The sequence below is a fragment of the Narcine bancroftii genome, chromosome 1 (assembly GCF_036971445.1).
Source record: "Narcine bancroftii isolate sNarBan1 chromosome 1, sNarBan1.hap1, whole genome shotgun sequence".
In the NCBI taxonomy this organism is placed as follows: Eukaryota; Metazoa; Chordata; class Chondrichthyes; order Torpediniformes; family Narcinidae; genus Narcine; species Narcine bancroftii.
This window is the reverse complement of record NC_091469.1, coordinates 344,783,961-344,809,154: the sequence shown is the minus strand read 5'-3', so window position 1 is coordinate 344,809,154 and position 25,194 is coordinate 344,783,961. Positions and strand designations below refer to the sequence as shown.

Sequence of the window (25,194 nt, the reverse complement as noted above, 5' to 3'; positions counted from 1 at the left end):
ACACTGTCAAGTAGAAATAAAAATTTTATCCCAGCTATGTAGAACTCGCTTTTTAAATGAATGGAATTAATAATAATTAGTGGGATTATTGAAGTGACAACAGACTTTGCCAGTCTGAATATCTCTGAGATTTAAATTTACCAGAAGCTATGCCTCCTATTCCCCCACTTCAGTCCAAATTAACATTTTCTCCGTGTGATCCAGAAACATGATATTATCTTTACAAAATTCAAAGGATGGACTGTTTATACTGTTTATATTCTGACTTCCAACTCCTTCTCTCGACTATCCCAGGAGATATATCTTCAGGAGATGCTAACCCAATGTCCCTTCCCTACTACTGGTGACTTTCTTCCCAGGCTAAATCCTCATGGGTGTACAGCAGCAAGGCTTGTGTTTTAATACAGTTTAGTGTGAACACCACAGGAGATCTATTCGCAGGAAGGCCTTCATTTGTTTCTTTATTTTCCATATCACCTTTTACTCTCTCAGGACAATCTACAGCACTTAGAGTTAAGCACATTTTCAAAGTTTAGTCATTATTGTGAAGTTTTTTTTAAAAGCAAACAGCAATGCATTAACATAAAACAAATCTTGTTCAGAGATGCATAAGCAGAGTAAACGGAATTATTGGAATAATTGTTAAATGGACACCCATCATATTTTTGACCATAGCATTAAGAACTCGAAAGACACCTCATCAAAAGAGTAGCTTTAATAGCACTGGATTTGGTAGTATTCGTGGACCAGCTGCTTCACAACTGCTATTGCAACTAAAATAAGAACAGAAAATCCTGTATTTTCTAAGCCAGTTGGAGAGATGCAGTATTAGCATCTTAGGCCAATAAGAGTTGTGAGAAAGGTCCATGAAACTGAAATGTTGTCATGGTGCAGGTCAGTGGGACTAGGCTGAATAATAGTATGGCACAGACTAGAAGGACATAAGGGTTTATTTTTCTGTCCTGCAATGTTCCATGGTTCTATTTCTCTTTCCACATAATAAGAATCAGAATTTATTGTCATAAACATGTCATAAAATTTGATGTTTTGTGGCAGCATCAACATGCAGACATTTATATAAATTACATTTCAAAATAAATAAATAATAGTGCAAGGAAAAGAAATAGTCAAGGTGAGGTAGTGTTGTGGTTCATTATTCATTCAGGAATCTAATGGCAGAAGGGAAGAAGCTGTCCTTGTGCTGCTGAGTGCTTGTCTTCAGGCACTTGTACCTTTTTCCCATGGTAGCAATGTGAAGAGGATGGCCTAGGTGGTGGGGGGTCCTTGAGAATAGAGGCTGCTTTCTTAAGACACCACCTCTTATAGTTGACCTGGGTGGAGTGACGACTGGTGCCTGTGATGTCACAGGCCGACTTAACAACCCCCTTGAGTTTATTTCCCTTTCCTGAGTATTGGCACCTCCATATTACACAGTGATACAACCAGACGTGATGCTCTCCATGAGGTTTATGAGAGTCTTTGGTGACATACTGAATCTCCTCAAATTCCTTACCAAGTATAGGCACTGGTGAATCTTCTTTGTGATTTTATTGATTTGGAGGATCCAGGACAGATCCTCCGAGAGGTTGACACCTCTCCACTGCTGACCCCTCAATGAAGACTGTTTTGTGATCTCCTGATTTCCTCCTGAAGTCTACAATCATCTCCTTGGTTTTGCTAACACTGAGTGCATAGGTTGTTGTTGTGACACCACTCTACTAACAGATCTATCTCCCTCCTGTACACTTCCTTATTGCCGTCTTTGATTCTGCTGACAACTGTGATGTCATGGACAAATTTGCAGATAGCATTTGAATTGTACTTTGCTATGCAGTCATGGGTGTGGGATGAATAGGGCAGTGGGCTAGGCATAAATCCTTGCGAATTGTCTCTGTTGATCATGAGTGAAGAGCAGACATTGCTTCCAATTTGTACTGATTATGGACATCTGATGAGGAAGTCGAGGATCCAGTTGCAGAAGCGGTGTAGAGGTCCGGGGTTTGCAGCTTCTTGACCAGTACTGAGGGAATAATAATGTGGCAGGCTGAGCTGTAGTTGATGAAGAGTAGCCATATGTCTGAGTTGCTGTTGTCTAGGTGATCCAGAGCTGAGCGGAGAGCCAGATTGCGTCTGCTGTGGATCGATTTCAGTGGTAGGACTAAAGCCCAGGCCTTTACTTAGGTATGTGTTAATTCTGGCCATGACCAACCTCTCAAACCATTTCATCACCATCGATGTGAGTATTGCTGTGTGAAAGCAGTTGATGCAACTCACTCTACTCTTTTTGTACACTGGGATGATTGATGCTGTTTTGAAGCAGGTGGGAAATTAAAAATATCAGTGAAAACTCCTGCTAGTTGGTTGGCACAGTTTGTCAGTACCCCTGCCAGGTACGCTATCAGGGCCTGATGCCTTGCAAGGGTTTACCCACTTCACAGATGTACTGACACGTACTGCAGTGTCATCAGCCTTTGCAGGGATTTTTGCAGGCACTGAGTTCTCCTTCTCGAAGTGAGCATAGAAAGTGTTCAGCTCATAGGGAAGTGAAGTATCACAGCCATTTTTGATGTCCGACCTTGCTTTGTGGGATGTATGGGCTGCAAACCCAGCCGTAGCTGATGTGCTACTGCCTGTCTGTCGAGCTATCCTAGCTGCTGTCTGATCTACTGAGCATTCTCTGTTCTTTTTGAGGAATCTACAGTTTCTGTGTTCAAATTACAAGCACAAAGTCTTGACAAAATGGTCAGGAACTTTTCTTGAACATTTGAATTGATCCAAACAAAAAGTCAAACATCTGCCATAAAAACAGTACTGGGATGTTCACATCATATGAGGTGGAGGAGCTTGTGGGAAATATTTGGACCATATTTGTTTCATGACAAATTATCCTGATCATTGTGTTGAATGTGATCTTGAATTGTGTTTCCATGTTTTCCTTTCCTTTGTTCCTGGAGAATGAGAGGTTGGCTCTCCAACAGATGTGCAAGTTTAAGTTGAAGTGCATGTAGGGAGCTCCAACTATAGCACTAATGGATAAAAATCACATCATAAAACTGCCTATAATTAAGTGGCAATTATCATCAAATTTACAGTCATATAGAGGTGACAAGAATGACTAATGTAGGAAATGAAATAATTCATACTACTACATTAAGGATATAAATATTACTGTGATGGAGCTGTGGGATTTTTTTAATCCCGTATTGCACTGAACGCAGTGGACCTGGGAGAGTTGAATCATTAGCTCCAATGATGAGTATTCTGTGAAGGAAATGTAAAAGAGTTTACAAAAGTATTCCAAATTGCAGCTTGTAGCAGAAAATAAACTTACTTTTTTAAAAAATCTTTGTCTATTTTTCATTATGAACCTTTGCCCATTTTGTTACATTTCCATTGGATTTTTCTTTCTCTTTAACCTCCAGTTCTTGCACACCTTTAACATGATAACTGTGTCTATTTACTATTCCTTAAGGTATCATTGAATTGGCACAGCAGAGTACAATTTGTGACAGGGAGGATACAGTATGCTTTGTATCTCATCCCATTTTCAGGCTGCTGACTGCAATAAGGGTAGATAAGGCAGTCAGTTCATTACTGTTCATCTTGCTAAAGTTATAAAATACTGCATCCTCATTGTATCTGTTCCTTCCTGAGCTTTCTCTGCCATCAGGTGAGGCTGTGATTAAGAACAGGCCACTTTTATCCCGCTCTCAAGTAGGTGACCAGGGTGGAAGAGAGAGATCAACGATCAAGGAGAATACCTGTACAATATGCAACTGGCTGGTGAATGGGGTCAACAGGATGAAGAAAGTTAATTCCAGATGAACAACCATGCCTGGTGGTAGCTAGAATCGGCCAAAGAATCTAGATTTAACCTGCCGCTCTCCAGCTAATGTAGACTAGACTATTGCGTCAGATCTCAGAAGCCTCCACTTTGATGCAATCACAAAGACGGCTCACCAGCAGCTATACTTATGAGGTGTCTCGTAAACTTCTACAGGAGCACCATGGAGAGCATTCTGGCTGGTTGCATCACTGCCTGGCATGGAGGCACCAATTCTCAGGACAAGAATAAATTCCAGAGGATTGTTAAATGGCCTGCAACATCGCAGGCACCGGACTTCACTCCATCGAGGACATCTATATGAGGCGGTGTCTTAAAAAAGCAGCCTCTATCCTCAAGGACCCCCATCAACCAGGCCACGCCCTCTTCACTCTGCTACCATCAGGAAAAAAAGGTACAGGAGCCTAAAGATGAGTACTCAGTTGCACAAGGACAGCTTCTTCCCTGCTGCCATCAGCAGATTCCTGAATATTCAATGAACCAAAGACACTGCCTTAATTTTTGTCCACTCTTATTGTTATTATTTTATTTTTTATAGTAATGTCGTAAGATAGTTATAATATGAATGTTTGCACTATGAGGCTACTGCAAGTGGTGCACTGAGGTAGCAGCGAGCAAGCACAAAACTCAAATGACTGTACAACAGGCTTTATTCCAGTAAAAGTCTAAACACGAGTTCATGCCTTGGTGGCTCCATGTGACTGGCTCAGGAGGGGCCGGCTCCGCTTTATATTCAGATCAGCTGATTGACAGCCGGCCAGGTGGAGTCAGCCCCTTAGGTGGTCTTCCTGCAGGTACAGTGATCCCCCCTGCAGTAGGCTGGTGGTCACATCACCACACTGCAAAACACAAAATTTCATGACTTGTTCATGACAATAAATCCTGATTCTTATTCTGGGAATGTAAATTGATCAATGACACTATTTTTTTCACAGACCAAAATTGTTTTCTAGTTTCAGAGATTAATTTCAAATTAAGGGCAGATATGACTCAAGGAATTTAAAGTTTGCAATATATATTCTCCCTGTGTCTGCATGGGTTTCCTCCGGGTGCTCTGGTTTCCTGGGGTTGTGGGATAATTGGGTGTAATTGGGCTGCACAGGCTCATGGGCCAAAAGGGCCTGATTTGACATTTTTTTTTAAATTTAAATGTGAAATGTTCCATCCTTCCACCAAACCTGGTCAAGGATTTCAGGAAGAGGAATTTACTGTTGCCCTCCCATGTTCTTACCCGACTGGGAGAAGGCACCATTAAACATTTTTTTTAATAACATCCATGCTTAGAAGCTCATTAATGGTCCATTAAATAGGCTGAGTGCTTTGAACCATGACGGAAATGCACGATTGAGTGTTTAATTTTCAGCTCTGCTGCTTGAGGTAATGCAATGAAGGACAGACAAAAATAACAACTAACCTTGGGCATGGAGATAAAAGATTTGACTGTCTTGACATGATTAATGTGCTCCTCCTCCTGCTACTTCAGCTTACTCCACCCACCAGGCTCGGAGTAAAAAAAGGCAGTAGTGAGTAGATCCTACATGTGCATCAGTGAAATGGGGGGAATAAAAATAAAACTGTCAGTGTGTAGCATGTAATTAACTTCCCATCAGCTACTACACTAAAGCAAGCATAACATTCATAGGGAGTAGATTTAGAAGCCTACAGCATCTCACAAAGTACAGGGCTATACTTGGTAGTCCTAATGCACTGCTAGTGTGTTTACTTTTATGCCAATCAATGATATCAAATGGGGAGTAGGATTTGTATTTTACGGTATCACATCAAATGATGATCATGGGTGGTCAAACCATAAAGGGGTTATTCTCGTTTTGTCGTCTTCCTTTTTAGCCTTTCTTCTGTTATTCCTCTGCTTATTTCTCCCTTTTCTGTCCTTCCTTTGTGTGTAACACTCCAGTTTACTGTCATGCTTGTGGAAATGCTGTGTAATTTTTTAAGGTAGCGAATGCAGCTAAGAACTTCCGTCCTCTCTATGGGCTCCACCTACATCTCCCATTAACCTAGGAAAGGCAGCCAACAGGATTCATCACACTTTCTTCTCCCTCCTCCCAGCAGGAAAAATGTTTACGTGTGTCAAAGGCCACGACAGGCTTAAAAACAGTTTTGTCCATGTAGCCGTCAGTGCCCTGAATGAACCCATCACAATGCTATCACTCACTGCCCTTGGTGGTGCTAATGGATTTTCCTTTTCATTGTAATCCTATAGTCTGTAAATTGTACTCTTTACACAGCTGGATGAATGTTAGAGATAGCCTGTTGGTCTCACCTTTCTCACCAGACCTAATCCAGCCCATAACCTTTTCACAATCCTATCACTGGTACAATGGAATGGACAATGAACCACAGACACTATCTCACCTTATCCTATTTTCTTGCACTATTTTTAAAAAAATGTAATTTATAACAATATTGTACTGTGATGCTACAAAACGATGAATTTCGTGACATGTTTATGAAAATAAATACTGAATCTACTTGGGATTTTATGGTGAATAAACATATTGTGGCAGCATGCCACTAGGCAGGCGAACAGACCCTGTTTGTAATCCACACGGCGGGGCAACCAGCCAAAATGGCGCCGTCGGGGGTTTCCCCTTCTTCTCAGCACTGGGCTCTTTCAGTAGCAGTGTAGCTGCCGCTACAGTTGGTGACCCCAACTGGTTCAAACATCTTTGAACCCAACACGATCAGTGCTATAGCCGTCAAGCTGCCTGACTTCTGTGTTCAGGAGCCAGAGACCTGGTATGGCCACGCGGAGGCTCAGTTTCACCTCCGCCAGATTTTGTTCGACATGATCAAATTCTACCTTGTGGTTACCGCCCCAGACCAGACCTCTGCAAAACATGTGCTGCACCTTGTTCAGCACCCGCCCGCTGAAGACAAATATGGGACCATCAAACGAGTGCTCACCGGATCCCTCGGACTATCCAGGCATCAGCGTGCTGCTCGGATGCTGCACCTTAATGCCTTGGGGGACAGGTCCCCCGGTGGAGCTGATGGACGAGATGCTCATGCTCATGAGTGATCGCACCATCTACCCACTCTTTGAGTGAATTTTCCTTGACCATCTGCCCGACGACATCCGACCATTACTGGCCCAAGAGAGCTTTACCAACACGAGGAAGGTTGCTCAGAAGGCCCAAGTGCTATGGCTTGAGCGATTCCTGGAGGGCTTGGCGGTCCAGCAGGTCATGAGGCACGGGCATGACCATGTCAAACCAGCCCATAGCGCTGTGGTAGAACACCCAGCCCCTGCAGGGGCCACCAGGAGCATAACCAGGGGCACAGCATCTGGTCCGGGCCTTTGCTTCTACCACCAGCACTGGGGAGGCAAGGCTTGGAAGTGTCGTCAGCCCTGCTCGTTCCAGGGAAACAAGAAGGCCGGCCGCTGTTAATGGCTGCAGTGGCTGGCCAAGGACACAGCCTCATCTACCTGCGGGATTCAGTCAGCGGCTGGCGCTTCCTATTGACACTGGGGCCCAGATCAGCATCATCCCAGCCATGGCTATCGAGTCCAGGAACCGACCTCGTGGGCCCCCCCTTCCGTTCGGCCAACGCAACAGAGATCCGGATATATGGGAACAAGACAGTTCACTTCCAGATCGGCCGGCAAAAATTCTCGTGGAGGTTCAATATCTCATCCCTTCCAACCGCCATCCTCGGTGCCAACTTCCTCCTCGCCCATGGCCTCCTGGTGGACATTCGAGGTAGGTGCCTGGTAGACGCCTGGACTTTCCAGGCCATTCGCTTCGATGCCTCCCGCAAAGAGCAGCCGCAGATGGCCACGATCAGCACGCCCTGAGATGAGTTCCAGTGAATCCTGGATGAGTTCCCGGCCCTCCTCAGGCCACAGTTCCTTGCTGCCTCACCGTTCCATGGGGTTTTCCACCACATCCCCATCATTGTAGCAGTAGCTACACTGCTACTGAAAGAACACACAACCAGGCGGATTGAGCTCAGTGAGCAGAAAACTGATTTATTGCTGGCTGCAGGCTTGGACATATACTCCCAGCCCAGACCTGGCTGAGAACCGCACTGGGGGGCACCGACGTCACTTGGGCGTCATGTGGTCCCCCAGCGTGGGCTTCTGAGCCCGATGCTGAGAAGAAAGGGAAACCACCGTCGGCGCCTTTTGACCAGCTGTCCCTCCGCGTGGATTACAAGCGGGGCTGATTCACCTGCCTAGTGGCATGCTGACACACAGTCCCCTCCAGAACCAGTGTCAATGTCCTTTTTAGCTGGGCAGCCTCGCTTCTTGGGCTAGGCCACAATCACTGGTTTGGTGGGGTCGAGGTGAGCTGGCTTCAGCCTGTCCACAGTAAACAGCTCCCGCCTGCCGCTGATGGCCAACGTAATCATAGACCCTGAATGCTGGACAACACCGTATGACCCTTCGTAAGGTCTCTGCAGAGGTGCTGTGGATGGTCCCCGCCGAATAAAAGCTTACTCTGTGGAGTGCATCTCGCTGGGAACATAAGATGGCCATGTGTCGTGTCTGGGCGGCAGTGGAGGTGTGAAGGAGTCTAAGTGGGCCCGGAGGTGGGGAAATAGCTCATGTAGTGACTGCTGGGGGTTGTGAGGCATGTTGATGAAATCACTGGGCAGTGCCATAGACCAGCTCAGCTGATGAAGCCTCAATGGGCATGGAGCGGATGCCCAGGAGCAACCAAGGCAGTTCGTGGGGAATGATGAACCGGGCCATAAGTGTCAACTTAAGATGGCACTACAGATGCTCAACCAGCCCATTGGCCTGTGGATGATAGGCCGTGGTGTGGTGTAACTCTATCCCCAACCTGTTGGCGAACTGTGCCCAAAGCACAGAGGTGAACTGGGCGCCCTGATTGCTGGTGAGGTGATTCGGAATGCCAAACCGGGCGACCCAACCGTGCAACAGCACTCAGGAGCAAGACTCAGTGGAGGCGTCCGGCATCGGGATTTCCTCGAGCCAACGACTGGTGCGGTCTACCACCGTGAACAGGTAACGGTTTCCCCAGGAAACTGGTAAGGGCCCGACGATGTCCACGTGAATGTGGCTGAACTATTCCCGGACATGCTCGAACTCTTGCATGGGTGCCCTGGTGTGCCTTTGCACCTTGGATATCTGGCAATGGGTGCATGTTCTGGCCCAGCCCACAATCTGCTTCCGCAACCCATGCCAGATGAACCGCTCTGCCACAATATGAACCGTGGACCTGATGGACGGGTGTGAAAGGTCGTGGATGAGATGGAAGACTTGCCTGCGCCACTGCTGGGGAAGCACTGGCCATATTCCCATGGAGACATCACACAGGACGGTGCCTTCATCTCTAGGAGTCGGGAGGTCTTGGAACCGTAGGCCTGTGATGGCAAGCTGGTCGAAGTCGAGGCCAGGTGTCAGCACGCAGATGGCCGGTCGTGAGAGTGCATCAGCGACCACGTTGTCCTTCCCCACCTTGTGCCAAATGTTGGTGGTAAACTCTGACACGAAGGAGAAGTGACGCTGCTGGGTGGCTGACCAGGGATCCTTTGCCATCACGAGCGCCTGAGTGAGGAGTTTATGGTCAATGAAGATGGTAAAAATCCTCCCCTCCAAGAAATAGCAGAAATGCCACACCGCCAAGTACATGCCCAGTAATTCACAGTCGAAGGCACTAAACTTGTGCTCTGGTTGGCAGAGAAGCTGGCTGAAGAATGCCAGCGGCTTCCATTGTCCATTCACCTGCTGCTCCAGGATGGTGCAGAGGCATCGACGGAGAGCGCCATTTGCAGGTCAATGTGCAGTGGGCGAACATGGTAGCCTTTGCGAGGTCTCTGGGGTCCAGGTGAGCATTTGGTGCTTGGCTGTAATGAGGGCAAATAGTGGCTGCATGATGCGCTTGGCTCCTGGGATGAATTGGTTATAAAAGTAAACCATACCCGCAAACTCCTGCAGCCTCTTGAGATTGTCCGGGCGTGGGAACTCCTTGATAGCAGCGACCTTCATAGCAGTGGGCGTGGCTCCTTTGGCAGTGATGGTATGGCCCAGGAACTGCATGGACTCTTTCCTGAAATTGCACTTGGCTGGCTTGTTGGTGAGGCCGAAGTCAGCCAACCGAGAGAAGAGGGCGCACAGGTGGGTCTTGTGTTGTGTCCGATCCCTGCTGGCAATGAGGATGTCGTCCAAGTAAATGAAGATGAAATCCAGGTCCCTGCCCACTGAGTCCATGAAGCGCTGGAAGGTCTGAGCGGCATTCTTCAGCCCGAATGGCACGTGAAGGAATTCTAACAAGCTGAAGGGGGTGATGATGGCTGTCTTGTGTATGTCCTCAGTGTGCACCGGGATTTGGTGATACCCGCGCACCAAGTCAACCTTGGAGAAAACCCTCGTACCATGCAGGTTGGCCGTAAAGTCCTGGATGTGAGGGATGGAGTAGCAGTCAGGAACTGTTGCCTCGTTGAGCCACCGATGGTCTCCACAGGAGCGCCAGATGCTGGAGGCTTTCGGGACAAGGTGCAGCGATGAACCCCATGGCTTGTCAGAGCACCGAATGATCCCCAGCTCTAGCAGATGTGAAAACTCTTCCTTCGCCCCCGGAGCTTGTCAGGTGGGAGCCGGCGTGCCTTTGCGTGAACTCAAATTTCTGAATGGACAATGAACCACAGACACTATCTCACCTTATCCCATTTTCTTGCACTATTTCTTTTTTTAAAATGTAATTTATAGCAATATTGCACTGTAACGATGCTGCAAAACGATGAATTTCATGACATGTTTATGAAAATAAATACTGAATTTACTTGGGATTTTGTGGCAAATAAACACATAACCTTAATGTACAACAAGCAATGGCATTGCTTGAACCTCAATACTTGTTGCTGAATGTTGCATGTTGCTTCCAACTGAGGCACTAGGCTAGTAAGTTGTTTGCTGTACTGTGTATTTGGACATTAACTCCTTTAAAGTTTTTCCATGTGAAGTTCATGATCCATCTCATTAATGTATCTTTTACACTCAGTGGCTATCCTTTGGTTTGCCATGATGACTCAGATGTAAGTGCCACAGAATGAAAGTAATAGGACTGCCCAGCAGTCGGATGTTGATGGGGTGAATGATTTCTATGTACTCATCTGCATCCTGCATCATGTGGAAGTCTGAACACATCCCCAAGACATAAATACTCTCTCCTTGTTCCTTCTCAACAGAGAAGATGAAATGTAATCTGTTTGAAATAGATTCAGATATTCTTTTTGTGGCTGTGAAAATGCAACATGTACCTCCAACTTGTGCATAGAATAGTCCTTAACTGACAAATATCATTCTCGTGGCCTTTTTAACAGCTACTGACAGTGTGGTCTTGGCCTGCCCTGATGTTGCAAGTATTAATGGAACAAACGGTATCTCTTTCCCAAAGTCCTGATGCCTTGGGTTTATTGCCAAGTTTCAAGTGGACAAATTATTCATTCATCAGCCTTAGCAGATAGGGCTCTCAACAGATATCCACGTTCATCTTCCTTCTCCTGCCTTAGGCAGCTTGCATTGCTTTGATTAGCCACAGCATGTTTTCTTGGAGTTGCCACACTCCATCCATGCTTTGGGAAAACCAGTTTATTCCTTTGTCAGGACAAAGTTGGAATGATGCCTACCAGTTAATTGACTGAGAGAATTATAGGAAGCACTGAATTCCTGCAGGATAGGCAAATAACTTTAAATTGGTGAGGGGGGGTGGAAATGGGGGTGCATGTCTCTTCTTGCAGTTGAATAAGTCCTATGCAAAGGGGAGGTTTTAACTGGACAATTAAATTCCATAATGGTAGTTGCTGGCATCAAATCAGTAATACAAACTGATTGACAACACAGGCTAATAAATCTGCACAAGATAGGCAGCCAATTCTGCAAAAGGGCAAACAGCATTACAAACATGACATTCGGAATAACTCAATGCCACAAATGTGAGAGGACAAAATCAATACTATTTTGGTTTTGAATTCGTTTCTCAGGAATTGGTAATAGGTCAATGAATTTTGCCCACAAGACCATTACAATGCCACCTTCAAATTGATGTGCTCAATCAGAGTGAAAAGGCTGACAACTGACATTCTGAACAATTCTGATTAGATTGCAGTTGATTATTTAGCCATAGTAAATCAATTATAACCAACTTGCATTTCATTTCCTTCATCAAATCTTTCATGATGGACAGATCGTTGATTATTTTGCTTTTCATATGGAATGACTGAACCAGAATGATCACGACATTACATATTATAACTTCATTTCGCAATGATGATGTTGAAGCATTTCATGTCTTAGATGCAAAAACTCATCACAACAAGCAAATTGCACCCAAAGTCAAGGTCATTGCATCAGAGGAATTCCAGAAGCATTTCCAATTGATAAAAATAAGATAATTATTTGGAAAATGCTTTTATTCCAGGTTAACTTCAATTTACAGTAATACAGTTGTTCATACATTAATGAAGGCCTCAAGCCAAAACATTGGTTATATATCTTTGCTATCTCAAGTAACACTGAGAATTTCTCCAGCTCTGTTTTTATTTGAACCATAATGTCTTCAGATTTTTTGTGATTTACTTTCATAATTCATTTCCAGGTGTGAGAATTACTGAAAAATGCAAACAACTGAGAACGAGAATGATATTTTCCATTGCTTGTCAGGGAAAATATTACAGTGGTGTCTAGGCAGGATAGTTTAGAGGGCTCGTCAAGCTGTATGGGTGGAAGTGACGAATGTGAAATGGATAGTCACATTTATAGGGGTGTATTATAAACCACCTAGTGGGAACGAGAACTAGAGGAGCAAATCTGTTCGGAGATAGCAGATATTTGTAATAAACACAGGGTTGTGATAATGGGAGATTTTAATTTTCCAAATATAGATTGGGAAACCCATTTTGTGAAAGGGCTGCATTGATTAGAATTTGTAAAATGTGTGCAGTGTTGTGAATGCACTCACACAATTAGACTTGGAGACGTGATGATTTCTCATACTTTACTTCTATTAGACTAATATGGCTACTGAAACACAGGGTTATATATGGAAGGGTGACATCACGTCATGGGCATCATGATGTCCAGCAGAGGACGGGCTTATACCCAACAAGCGAGTTAGTTTTTTTAAGAGCAATATGTAGAGATACCAACTGGAGAAAGGGCAGTGTTGGATCTAATGTTGGGGAATGAGATGGGTAAGGTCACGGAGGTATCATAGTACCATTAGCTTCAGTGTAATTGTGAAAAAGGATAGGTCAGGGCTGAGGGTTGAGGTTTTTGAGTGGGGAAAAGCTAGATATGAGGAGATGAGAAAGGATTTGTGAGGAGTGGATTGGGACAATTTGTTTTATGGGAAGGATGTAGTAGAGAAATGGAGGTCTTTTAAAGGTGAGATTTTGAGGGTACAAAATATTTATGTTCCTGTTAGGTTAAAAGGCACGGTCAAAAGTTTGATAAAGCCATGGTTTTCAAGGGATAATGGAAACTTGGCTCGAAAAAAGAGGGAGACCTACAATAAATATAAGAAACAAGGAAAAAAGGAGATGCATGGAGAATACATTGAATGTAACAAGAAGCTTAAGAAAGAAATAAGAAAAGCTAAAAGAAGGTACAAAGTGGCTATAGCATTCACTACCCCAGCTGGTAACTTGTGCCACATTCCCTCCACTCTGTGTGAAGAAGTTCTCCCTAATGTTCCCCCTAAACTTTTCCCCTTTCACTCTTATCCAGTGTCCTCAGATTTGTATCTCGCCCTCCCTCAGTGGAAGAAGCTACCTACATTTACTCTATCTATCCACCTTATAATTTTAAATACGTCTAACAAATCTCCCCTCATTCTTCCATGCTCCAGAGAATGAAGTCCTATCCTGTTTAACCTTTCCCTCTAACTCAGTTCCTGAAACAGGACAATGTCCTAGTAAAACTTTTCTGCACACCTTCAATCTGATGGATATCTTTCCTGCAGTTAGGTGACCAAAACTGCACATAATACTCCAAATTTGACATCACCAATATTTTATACAACTTCACTTTAACATCCCAACTCCTATACTTAATGCTTTGATTTGTGAAAGCTAATATGCCAAAAGCGCTCTTTACAGCCCTAAATACCTGTGACACCACTTTCAAGGAATTCTATATCTGTATTTCCAGATCCATTTGTTCTACTCAGTAGATTCTCAAGGTGGGGTGTTCACCCCATCGGTGGGGCATGGAATATTTTGGTGGTGTGTGGGGCTTAAGAATATTTTAATGGGGCGTAGGAATATTTTGTGAAATAATTAAAAAGTTGGTTTGGAAAAAATAAACTCGTTATGTTGGAATGAAGGATGTAACTTGGCAACACTGTCAGTACCACATAACTGTGGTAACTTTCAAGTAAAATCACTTTTGTTTTATTTTCAGAACATCTACTTTTGTTCTTCTGATGTTTTTCTGTTGTTTCTCTTATTTTAACTGTTGTTATACTTCGTTAACATTATAATTATATTTTTTTTCTGACTGGTCTTATTATCATCCATTCCAAATTATCTCATTGGCGATGAGGATTCTAAATTATCTCAACAAACATGTCTCCATCCATACCCCTTTACTTTTTCAGTTCAGTAGTGAGTGAGACCTGTATCTGAATGTATCTTTGTACAATAGCGTATAAATTGTGGGGGGGGGGGGGTTCCGCCCCATGTCCTGCCTAAGGGGGACACCAAAATCAGAAAAAATAGGGACCCCAGAACATAAAGCACGAGGCTAGCGCAGTTTTGATGCACTCTCTGTGAGAAAAATTGTCAGAAACTGTGCTAGTGTTTTTTATAAGAGTTGGTATTCATCCTTTAATTCAATCATTACTTTTATTACATTTTTCAGTTCTAAGACATAATAAAATATTAATTAGTCTTTTTGAGGAATTTGCACTGTTGTATTAATCTGTTACTCAGCCATTGCTGGTAGACTTATTTGAAGTACCAGTGAAATACCAAGATGAGTTATCTGAGTTGCCACATGATGAATCTGTGAAAACTCTGTTCACAGTGAAAGGAGCCATGATCATGATGTGGTTGTCTAATGAAATTGAAAAGAAATGCCCACACTTGACTACTTTAGCAAGGGAACTATTGATACATTTTCTGTTGTCATATTGAGTAGAATGTGGCTTCAGTGCTGTTACTGATTTGCTACAAGCTAAGAGAACCCAACTGGAAATTTCTAAACATGGAGATTTAAGGTTGAAACTAACAAGATTAGTCCCTCGAATCAAAAAAATCTGCAGTGCATCAGGGGCCAGGTTCCCACTGAAGTGACGACAATTGTTGAATGTGTGTTTTGATTGTTTTTGAGATGGTAGTGTATTCCCGACCTTAATTGGATTGAAATACACTTGAGTTAACTAAAACTCCTTTTGAATATATATATTTTTTTCCGCTAATGGTGGGGCCTAGGATTTTTGAAAAATTAAACTGGGGCCAAGGTCAAAAAAGGTTGAGAATCGTTATTGTACTGCATGCTTCAGTTCCCTACCATTTACTGTGCATGTCCTTTATTGGTTTGTCCTTAAAAAATGTAGCACCTCACACTTGTCTGCATTGAATTCCATCTGCCATTTTTCCAGCCAATTTTTCCAGCTGGTTTGTAAACTTTCTTCTCAGTCCACAATCCCTCCAAACTTAGTGACATCTGCAAACTTTCTGATCCAATTTACCACATTATGATCCAGATCATTGATATAGATGATGACAATCAATGGTCTCAGCACTGATCCCTGAGGCACACACTAGTCACAGGGCTCCACCACCACAGTCTGGATCCTCCGGTCCAGCCATTTTCGATTCCATTTTACTACTTCACCATTACAAAATTGTTTACTGTGAATGCCCCAGCTATTTCCTTCAAAAACTTTTTTTTTAAAAACATCCTAATGAATTAAAAACAATGTAAAACCATTTCAAATCCTGAACCCTGCTTCTCTGTATTCCACTAATACAACTGCAATCAAATTTAGACTTAGTAGTTTCTTCCCATCATACTAACTTATTGCTCTGTTTGATTTTATAGAACAAAATTCAATCAAACTTGAGTCTGGCTTTATCTTTATTTTACTAATAAAATCAGCCCATCCATCATGATTTTACTGTACTCTGAAATGTAGGTAATAGTTCTTCTCCCATTCTTTTGTTTATGAAAATAATTGTCTTGCACCATAATGCCTCCCAATAGTTTAATGTTCAGTGAAACACAGTTGCATCCATCCAAGTAACGCAACATGGATGTTTTACCATCATTATTCTAAATGCTTAAATTTTTTCAAACAGTAAATTAGCTTTTCCTTAAGAGGTACATGCTGAATTTCCTTAATCTTCTCTGAAAGTAGAGGTGTTGGTGCGCTGCCTTTACCATTTCATCAACATGCTTGTTCCAGGCCAGGTCATTTGAGACATTTATTTCTAAGAATTAGACGGTAACTATTCTTTCCACTTCAGTGCCTTTATTGTGGACACAGCTATGGTTTCTGCACCTTACCCTGATAATTTCCTTTACCTTATTTACGTGGAGATGTGTGTGTGTGTGTGTGTGTGTGTGTGTGTGTGTGTGTGTGTGTGTGTGTGTGTGTGTGTGTGTGTGTGTGTGTGTGTTGTGTGTGTGTGTGTGTGTGATTGGACCATGCCACTAAATTTTCAAAAGATTGTTATTTTTTTCTGGAAATTGAATCATTTTGCCAATGTATATGAGTTTATTTCAGAAACATAAAATGGCATTGTTAAAATGTTATTGGCAAATGTTTAAAAGACATTAAATATTACCACTAATGTATTCTCTTACTTATATTCTCCACCAAATTAAATTTAATTTGCTTTGATACTGCAAATGATTAGTGAGTTTCTTAGTCTCTTCCATGTTGCAATTCTGCAAAAAATTCTCTAAATAAGAAACATTTTCTTTAAAGGAATATGATCTTAAGCATCTGACATCATCATTGACCTTCACAAGTTTGACAAACTCCTGAAAGGCAATAAATTGAATTGTACCAGCTTTTGGTGAAAAGTAGTCAGTTTTTATTCCCCACTCTCCCCTCTAACCTTGTTTTTTTTTTAATTCTTGAAATATTTATCTAAGTCTATATAGGGGAAAAAAAAGGCAGCATTACGATTGGTGTGGAACCGGGAGGGCAGGGAGTGAGGATACTGCACTCCTCTGTGGGGTCCTCCTCCCCTACTTTTACGCTGATTTTGCCCTGAATGTTTTAATAGCCTGTGCAGTACACCGCTTCCTGGTCATTTTTGAAGCTTGGAGTTTGGGTTCACCATTGGAACAAACTGCAGAGGTTATGGGGTCTCAGAAAGTGAAACCACAGACACTCGCTGTCTCGGAAGGGACGCTCTTTCGCTTCTTTTATTAGTGCGGCATCAGATGAGTGGTGGCTCCTGATGTCCTTTGACAGCAAAAAGAATTGACTCATTTTGTGTATTACATACAAGACAATAAAGAAAAGGTAAAGGTTCCATTATTGGAGTGTAATACTGTATTTAGAATGTAACATGCATGAAATTCTTTAACTTTGTCTACCATAAGGAAGTCAGAGTTTTGTCACTTTGACCAGCTGCCTTCACAGAAATGAGGATCAAACTCACGACTCCTGGTTTACAAAGCCAGTGCTCTAACCACTGAGATATCAGAGTCTCTAATCTTGCTGAATCTGCATTCATCACATTCTAAGCAATGCATTCCAGATCAAATATTGGTCATTTACATTGGCCTTGATCTCCAATTATGCTATAGTCCTTCCTGCAGCTATTACAGAGTCATAGAGTAGTACAGCATGGAAACAGGCCCTTTGGCTCAACATCCATCCATTGACTCTGTAAACTTGTCCCATAATCCTGAATTTGGCCCAAATCCTTCTGAAGCTTTTCTCCATGTACCGGTCAAATATATTTAAATCCATGCAAGTGACCTCTATTTTCCTACTTAATGTTTCAATCAGGCATACAATTAAAATTTTTTAAAGTTATTTTCTCATCAGGGACAAAGATTTTCTCACTGTTATTATTTTTCTCTTTATCATGTGAGGTAGGAGAAAATGGCCTGCTATTCTGAAGAAAGCACTAAATAATTAAATGAATTAAGAAAAATGAAGAGCATTATTGAAAGACATTTTGGCAACTTAACCTAACTCTATTACGCCTTTCATAATTTTCTATAAGATCTGCTCTCATACTTCAGTTCCGGATGATTCAATCACTTCTCATAGGCTAGTACGCTCATCAATGGAATCAGCCTGGTGAATCTCCTCTGCACCACCTCTAAAGCCAGTACATCCTTCCTCAAGTATGGAGACCTGAACTACATGTTGTACTCCAGACACGGCCTCAGTAGTACCTTGTACAGTTGCAGCATAAACTCCAGCTCCTAAATTCAATCCATCTAGCAATAGTCAACATTCCATTTGCCGCCTTGTAAGCCTGTTGCAACTTTTACAATTCATACACATGCACTCCAAGTCCTTCTGCATGGCAGCCTGCTCCAATCACTTGCCATTTAACTAATTCTCCGATCATCTCTATTTTTCCTTCCAAAGTAGATAACCTCACATTTACCAACATTGTACTCCATCTGCCAGACTCTTGCCCACTCATTTAACCTATCTATATCACTCTGCAGACTTTCTTTTCCTCTGGGTAATTTGCTTTTCCAGTCAAATTAATGCCATAAGCAAACTAGCTACACTTCACTCTGTTCCCTTTTCCAGATTATTTATGTATATCTTGAACAGTTGAGAACTAAGCACTGACCCCTCTGGCAGGCCACTCACCAATGATTGCCAACCAGAAAAAAAACACTCCTGCACCTCAACTCTGTTTTCTATAGCTTAACCAATCCTCTATCCATGCTAATACATCACCCTCAACTTCTGTAAAAGTCTTTTTATGTGGCACCTTGTTGAGTGCCTTCCAGAAATCTAGGTAAATAACATCGATCTGCTCCTCTCCATCTACTGCGCTCATTATATCCTCAAAGAGCACCAGTAAATTTGTCAAACAGGACCTGCTGTTGCTGAATCCATGTTATGTCTGAGATGGATTCATTTCACTCCAGATACCTCACTATTTCTTCTTTAATGATAGCTTCAAACATTTTTCCCAACTACAGACATTAACCGGTCTTTAGTTCACTGCCTTTTGCCTACATCTTTTTTTTTTGAATAGTGGCATAGCATTTGCCATCTTCTAATCCACCAGGACCTGCCCACAGAATTTTGGTAATTATCACCAAAGCCTCAACTATAATTTTTGCCATGTCCAGGATGCATTCCATCAGGACCGTAGGATTTGTCTATCTTTAGACGTTCAAGTTTTCTGAGTACTATAGCTATTACATCCAGATCCTCACCTCCCGTCACATCCATAGCAACATTGTATTAGTTAAGACTCCATGGTGAAGAAAATTAAAACTTTTTTTGCTATTTGATTACTCAGTATTTCATTTGAAACTATACACAGTGATGTTCTATACATGCTCAGAAATATTTCCTGTGTAATACTTCAAGTGAATTATAAGCATACATTTTTAATAATGATTATAATTTTGTTAGGAAGATACAAAGAGGAGAGAACTTCAGAGTAAAATTACAATATGTTTACAAATAAGACCAGATAAATTTTAAACTGTCTCTGACTTATGTCAAAAAATATCAAACAAATAAACACATGAATTAACATTAGACCAGATAAATTTTAAACTGTCTCTGACTTATGTCAAAAAAAATCAAACAAATAAACACATGAATTAAGATGTTTTGTGTTGCTCTCTGAAATAAACTAATGAAGTTCAGTTAGTCTCTTGGTTCTGTCATACACATCATAAATCAGAGGCATGCAACATTTTCCTTGTAAACTGGTGCCTTGCAGTAACAATAGTCCAATGATTGATGAAGTCACAACTAATTGCTTCTGTTTATTTCCTAAATGAGATCTTGAAAAATTAGGTTTACTTTAATTACCAAGTGTTGTATCTACGTTTGGAAATTATTGATGTAATTATAGGTTGATGTTTCTTTACATTATGATTTTAGATTGTATCCTTCCTCCAGGCTGCTTATTTATCAGTTTGTGACATTGGCTGAAGAAACCATCCTTTGGGTCTTCCTATTTATGTAGTACGATTATTCATTGACCCTGACCACAAGTGCAACTTGATAAAATATTCAACAGTGCTCTTTCTCATTTCCCGGTGGAACTCCATTCTGTAATGTGGAATGCCTGAATGGAAAACAAACATGTAAATGTGACCTTTGTGATTGAGTCATTATTCTCTGTTGTAAAGTATCTGCCACTTCTACAGTTATTGGAATTTTAAAGGAGTACTTCTGAATGCTACTCTTGTGCTACAAGTTCATTTCATAACGTGCAGGAAAGTTAGCCAGCACCTCTTTTCAGACAGTCACCACCATACACCAGAAGAGAATGCTGCAAAGAATTGAAACCAGTATTAAGCTGAACAGCTGTGTTGCTTGGTGGCCTCATGAATCAAGGCACACGGTGTGTCATGAGATGAAGGTATTGCAAATCAAGAGAATTACAGTTTAGGCCTTTACTGAAGGTGAATTAGATTAGCTAGAGTGAAGCTAGCATTGCTGCAATTAATCTTTGTATTGCATAGCTAGTATTCTGATAAACTGGCCAGTTTCTGACTTGAAGCTTTTGAAAATTGGATTAATATAATTAGAAATGATACCGCCTCAGTTGAACAGGCTATATGTCTTATAATGTCCATAAATGCAGATTCTACAGTGTTGCAGAAGCCTAAATGGAGGGAGGGATATTTTTCTGACTCATTTATTGAAATAGTAAGACTAAAGCAACATAAGCAATCTATCTGCTCAAATTGTAAATAGCTGACCATGTCAAGAGTTTCTGGGATTGGTTTGTTTAGAATTTAGGCCAGGTCTTTATCCATCAGTTTTACCCAGAATAGAGCCAATTATTTGAATTGTGCTTGAAAAGGGCATGGACAGATCTTCCTTCTGGCTATTGTCTATCCATTGAAATGGTTTTTGATCCAAAGTCCCAGATCTCAAAAGTGGTGTCTTATTGTAATAATGAACAATTGTGTGTTTCACTGGCAACTAATAGTTGAACCACCAGCCGCTCCTTGAAGACGGTAGTCTGGCATCTGAATTATCAGCCTGTAAGCTGTCATTCTTTTATAAAACATTAGCAAAAATCCATCCATTGGTATTGATTCTTTAGTGGAGAAAGATCATTGATCCCAGAATCAGTAGATTTGCAGCAATTTACTCTACACAGACCTTCAGTTAGTTGCACTAGCACATGTAAAGATTTATTTTGCACCTCGAGGATTTCAGAAAGTCTAACACCAATTATATGCTTTTGGAAATATTGTAGCGACTGCTAAAACTTGTTGGACAAATAAAGGGTCAAATGCTATTAAGCTTAACAAACCATGTTGTGTCTTCTTCATCCAATATGATTCAATTTTTTTCAGTCTCACTCTCATTATTCCATTTGCATTTGCTGCTTCCTGCACGTGACCGTGAGGCACTCCCTGCTCTCGCCTCGTTTGCCCGCTTAGGCACGTTTGAACTCCTGGGTGTTGCCTCCGGTGGTGACCGGGCCTATGAAAATCATACGTCAGTCAGTGTGTGGCTGTGACAATATTATCACCTTGGCAATGAGCAAACAAGGTTAACACCCTGAATTCAATGAGTTTCAACGAACAGGAAAATAAGAATGAACAAATCATTTATTTTAGTGCTTAATTGCAGGATTCATGGTGCCACTATACTAAAACATGGTTTGAAGTGCATTGGACAGAGTAGATTTTCAATTCATTCATTGTAGGAGAGTTTGAAGGAAATGGAAGAGCTCTCTGGGGTAAATTGTTGTTGGACAAAAGTTCAAGATGAAGCAAGAGCAACTGAAATGCTATTATTGGCAGATTTAATCTATTTCTGGGTTCAAACTGAGGGTTTCTCTCAGTTTGTAAATCATGTCCTTAGTCGTGTCACATTTCCAGCTGAAGTCATATAGTAAAGCAATTATGTCATCTGTAGCAAGACTGCTAGCATGTAAAATTGATGACAGTTTCTTAAAATCAACCTCCATGTTTACATTAGCTGTCAGGAGTATTTCTATTTTACAATGAAAATGTTCCTTATTATATTCATTACAAATTTGCTGGTAAAATTATAAAACACATATGGCCATAGAAATACATGCATTCGGCTGATGAGATGCTATTTTGTTTCCATTGCCATCACTCGAAGGTGTATTGATTTTCACAATAGATAAACCTTGTGTAGTTCAGATGGATTAGACCAACATTTTGGGAAAAATAAACTTGAGTAGTGTGTATGATGCCCGAACATCATCAACTACCTCCTGCCACATATAAAAACCTTGTAAGATGTTTCAGATTTTATTTTTAAAAACAAAATAATGGCACTGAACCATTTATTACAGTCCATAATCTAAATGTTCGTCATAGAGGTAGGGTTTATGGAACATTCTCAGCAAGATTTTTTTTTAAAGCTGAATGGTTTGACAGGAGTATTCTAGAGCATAGGTTTTTTTTCTTGGTAGCTGAAGGCACAGTGCCAAGAATGCATTGATCTTTTGAGATAATGCATTTTAATTGACCTCTTAGTTAATTAAACTTTTCATTGCATAAGCACCCAAAAGTGCTGGAGAACCTCTGAAGGTCCCGCAGCATTCATAGGAGCCAAAAATATATTGACAACATTTCGGGTCTGTCTTGGGTAAACTTCTACCTCTCACTTTGTTCGTTTTAGATTGGTCACAGTGTTTGAGCTACCGAAAGGAAATAGACACACACACCGAGAGCAGTTCAGTTTATACAAATGTTTATTACAAATTCAAAAGCTGATTTCCAACTACAATATGCTAGCCCTTCCCAACTATACTTATCTACGCCTGGACTGGTCCCAACTGCCGAAGCGAGGCAACGACTGCACACTTGTAGTAGGTTGTCAGGGCGCCGGTAGCAGCTTCTCCACCTCCCCCGACCAGGATGTTAGCTGGACTCTCAGCAAGTTCTTCTTGCTGAGAGATGTTGCCATCTCTCAGAGAGTCTCAAACTTCAGCAGCGGGACCATGGCTTATATTACCCAAAAACTGCTTACCCAAGCACCTATTCCCAGCACAGCAAGAAAGATAAGCGAGCAAGCTAGCATGCTAGGCTTCTATCGAATAACATAATTTTCAGCTTATCACTTTGAATACAATGGTTTATTTTGCATCAAGGCTAGGCCTCTGACAGTCTGTAACCAAAACAAGCAGGAAGATTAAATGTTCTTGGTACACAGATGTCCTTTCGTCAGATAACAGTATCTCTGGCCCCTCGGTGGAATTTAGCTTATGTCTGCTGATTCTAAAAACAACCAGGTTCTCAGCCCTGCAGAAGCAAAGGCTGCAAAAGTAAAAAACACAATTTAAATCTTCCATTACAGGGTCTGCCCAAAATAGTTATATCTTTAGTATACCTTAATAAAGAGCTCATCCCCGAAATGTTGGTTATATATCTTTGCCTCCTGTGAACACTGGGAAACCTGCTGAGTTTCTCCAACACTTTGGGGTATTAACTACAATCACAGCATCTGCAGACATTCTTGTTTCTTTTCATTACACAAGCCACAATTGCATTCACCAAAGGAGCTAACTAAAACATAAGCAGGTTGTGGTTTTGTATGGCATTGATGCACACCTATAATATTCGTAGACTGGAGTCTCAATCACCAAGAAGTTATTGTGCTACTTCACCATTCGATGTTCAAATTGGAGCTTTGGCTAATTTACATCTACGAAGGAATGTGCATGCAATCTGCAATGCCCTGGGCTCTCTGGAAAACTGGAAACTTGAAGAAGTTGGAATTTTGTTTAAATGCACCTGGAATTCTTGGTAAAGAGAGTGAATACTGGAAAGTGTGTGTATGTTCATGCATGCGAGGAGGCAAGGGATAGAATACATGCAGATTACTGATAATGCCTGGTGGTCAGCCCTATATAGTTGACAATGGAATTCAAGATGTATCTGAGCATAGTCAGAGACTAGGATGATCCAAAGTCTGCTATGATTAAAAGAGATGATAGTGGCATGCAGATCTTTTAGGAAACAAAAGTTGGAATTCTCTCCTTGAAGTGTCAGAATATGTCAAATAAAAGGACACAAGGAAAAGGACAAGAGTCACATCAATGTCAATGCCACTTTGCATTGAGCAAATAGTGAAAGCAAGAATAACTGGACCCAATCCAGAGCATAGAGAGCATCCCAAACAAACCAATGCACATCATTACCTAGAAATTGGATTGCATTCATTTCTGATATACTGAAACAAGGCAGCGTTAAAAGACCCAAACTTCAGATCTTCAGTACAAAGTGTTCACAGTTAAATGAAGACTGATCAATCGTAGTGAAAATACTAAGCTTTTTTTCCAATGTATGTCAAAATGGGTCAAAATAGACATTGTTAATGAAAATGTTATTTGTTGATGACAAGGAAAAGCATCAGGAACACAATTGCGATTGGCCTGCTGAGTGCCCAGTCCAATTTTGCACCTGGTACAATTTCACCTGAAAATGATCTCCAGCACCATCTACCTTGAATAAGTTAATAGTCAAACTGCAGATTGCATATTTTTAGAGTGCTTCATAATAAATTGTTCAAGTGAATGCTTTAAGTGCTTAGCAATCACTTGGAGAAAATGGTGGAAAGCTGTTCCACATTATACCATCAGGTTTGACACCCTAATGATCATTGGTGCTCAAACACGAGATGAGTGGTCAGGTTAGAGCCTACCTTGATGATGTTGTGAACTCCTTGCACTTTGATTTCCCTTTACATACCAGCTTAGCTCTATTGTGATTTTAAGTGCATAGGTAAACTTACGGTTTGGCCCTAAATCACACAGTTAGTTAAATAAAGAGTTTTCCTTACAACATCTGATATCCTGATCTTTATTCTATTTTGAAAAGATGTTGTTTGAGTTGGCCATAACAATTTAAAAGCTATGCTATAACTGTACTTGCCTCTCCCATAAAAGTAAAGAGAACATTTTGTGGATAATCCAAGGAATTGTGCTAACTTAATAGAAATTGCATTTTGGTGGATATTTGAATCAATTCATCCCACAACAACCACAACCTCTCTTCCTACCTGACCAATTGGAAGGGGCACTGCTTTTGGAGATAAGGTCAAAAATAGAACAGATGATGTTGGGAAGTAGTTTGCCATATGCTCAAATTGTTTGTTTTCTGAAGTCAATAAATGTTCACCAGATGTGATATAAAATTTCATATCAAGCCTTATTTAACTATATAAATTTTCAATTCA

At 41.4% G+C, this 25,194-nt stretch overlaps 1 protein-coding gene and 1 long non-coding RNA gene across 3 annotated transcripts in view; one reads left to right on the top strand and one right to left on the bottom strand.

Annotated features, from left to right (window-relative positions):
- LOC138749252 (cadherin-18-like) overlaps positions 1 to 25,194 on the top strand; it is an 800,124-nt gene that overhangs the window by 213,841 nt on the left and 561,089 nt on the right. The gene's annotated exons all lie outside the window — the stretch shown is intronic.
- LOC138752451 (uncharacterized) overlaps positions 4,495 to 25,194 on the bottom strand; it is a 41,963-nt gene continuing 21,263 nt past the window's right edge. For both annotated transcript variants that reach the window (XR_011350656.1, XR_011350662.1), the window contains exons 3-5: positions 21,287 to 21,459; positions 5,259 to 5,378; positions 4,495 to 4,683 (exon numbers count right to left, since the gene is read on the bottom strand). This is a non-coding gene — a long non-coding RNA (uncharacterized lncRNA). The remainder of the gene's footprint in view (positions 4,684 to 5,258; positions 5,379 to 21,286; positions 21,460 to 25,194) is intronic.